Source organism: Alligator sinensis, unplaced genomic scaffold (assembly GCF_000455745.1).
Source record: "Alligator sinensis unplaced genomic scaffold, ASM45574v1 scaffold974_2, whole genome shotgun sequence".
NCBI lineage: Eukaryota > Metazoa > Chordata > Crocodylia > Alligatoridae > Alligator > Alligator sinensis.
The window spans coordinates 931,160-933,049 of record NW_005842369.1 but is presented as its reverse complement, the minus strand read 5'-3'; the positions used below and the strand labels follow the sequence as shown (position 1 = coordinate 933,049).

At 41.4% G+C, this 1,890-nt stretch overlaps 1 long non-coding RNA gene across 1 annotated transcript in view; it reads left to right on the top strand.

The window, feature by feature from the left end:
* The first annotated feature begins 371 nt into the window (after positions 1-371).
* LOC112551183 overlaps positions 372-1,890 on the top strand; it is a 28,693-nt gene continuing 27,174 nt past the window's right edge. The window contains exon 1 of the long non-coding RNA XR_003095393.1: positions 372-474. This is a non-coding gene — a long non-coding RNA (uncharacterized LOC112551183). The remainder of the gene's footprint in view (positions 475-1,890) is intronic.

Here is a 1,890-nt window from a genome sequence, read left to right as displayed (position 1 = left end):
CCTTCTATCCCCAGAACATAACACAGGCTTCCCTATAGGGAGGAAATCCTTTTTTAATTGAAGTTTCCTCTGAAGTAGATATGGTTTTAAATTATGGAGTAGCATGCTTTTTTGCAAATGCTGAGAACCTAACTATAGCTTGAAAGTCTTGGAGTTTTCCAAGTGGTACGAGATGCACGCACCCAAACACCAACATCAGTCCTGGTGTTATGGTATTTATGGTCACCTGACACAAATGAGCTTGCTCTTTGTTACTCTGTCAACAAAGCTGCAGAGCATTTCCTTGTATGGACGGGGCTTTTCACATCCCGTAGCCAGAACCACAGGACTCACATTTGAGAGGCCTTGAGGGGTTATTGGTTTCATACGAGGAATTGTTAGTCTCCAGAATGCGACGTGTGGTATGGAGTGTGAGAGAAGTAGGAGACATCAGGAATGATGCTGTTGAAGGAGAAGGATGGCAGGAAGACTGGGGTATGGATATTTCAGTTGTGTAAAAAAAGCAGGGCACAGGAAGGGAGCACTTCATCTTCTGTACACACAGTTTGAATTAGTCCTGGGAAACCCTTCTGAATGTCTCTTGAGCTGTTTTGTTTCATGTACTTAGAAAGACAGGCACCAGAGCTGCAGTGTGGTATGAGAACGGAGGACAATGTCATAGACTGCACTGTGCAGGAGCATTGGGCGTGCCCACTCACCTCCCAGGTCTTCTTGGGAGCAGAACACTATACAAGTGCCAATAAAGTCTTTTCCTATTTACACATAAGCCAATGTGTATTTGTAATGTGGCTTGTTCCTAGGGAATCTGAAAGAAACACATATCCAGCAAGAGTTTAAAATGAGGAGGTTTTATTAGAGAAGCTAATAATTAGCCATGCTTTTTTATCTCTGCTGTGTTGCTGAAGGGGATGGGAAAAGGAATATTTTGGACAGTGCTGAACAGAGGGTTTGCCCCAAACTGGTCATTCATTACAAGTCAGGGACAAACCCCCAATTTTTCTCTCTTATCTCTGATTTAGCTGTCCTCAGTAGAGTTCAGGGCATCTATGAAAGAAAACACACTTTGCTCTCTGAGTATCAACCATTCACTTAGCTGAAAATTTGAGAATCTTGTCTTCTAACCTACCTCTTGGCATATTAACCCCATGCTCAGATATCTCCACTGGCTTTCTCTCTTTTTACATATATGCTGCACCATCCAGCTGCTTCCTTTTCTCCAAGCCAATTCCCAGGCTGCTTGTACATTATACTTCTCTTTACCCCTCCCTCTCCCTGCACAGTGGGCAGGAGTGCATTCTCTGCACCTGTAACATTCTCTTCAGACCCTGTCTGAGTAGCTCTTTCTCTTTGGCAAGTAACTCTAAACCATTTTTAGCAAAACAGCTTAACTCTGCTCTTTGAGGTGTCAGTTTTCTTGGGCTCAACTACCTCCCTGTACCTTGGCCTTTGTACTCTTCTTAAACCTTGCCCTTCACATCTTCCTCTAAGTGATATTTTTTGCCTCTATGCATTGCTTTAATTTAGCTACAGGAACTGTAACTGCCTGTAAATCCTTTTGTCATCCTTTTGTGTAAAAGAAAAAAGGTACACTAAAGACATTGTATTGTGTAAACATTGGATTGATCAGCTGACAATTCTGTTTGGAACTAAAAAGAAACTGGAAAATTCAGAAATAATTTACTGCTCTGATCATCTCTTGCATGCTCCTTATCAGTTGTAGAAATCATATGGTTACTACCTAGCTGTGCTCTAATTAACTTAGCCAGAAGCCTGCCAACTTTAACCTGCTTGGAAGAAAAATAAATGTTTAACTGAGAAGTGAGACATTAACTATTCAAAAGATAATATTGTCCATAAACCTGTTGCTTTCCTCTAGTAGCTTAATTCTCT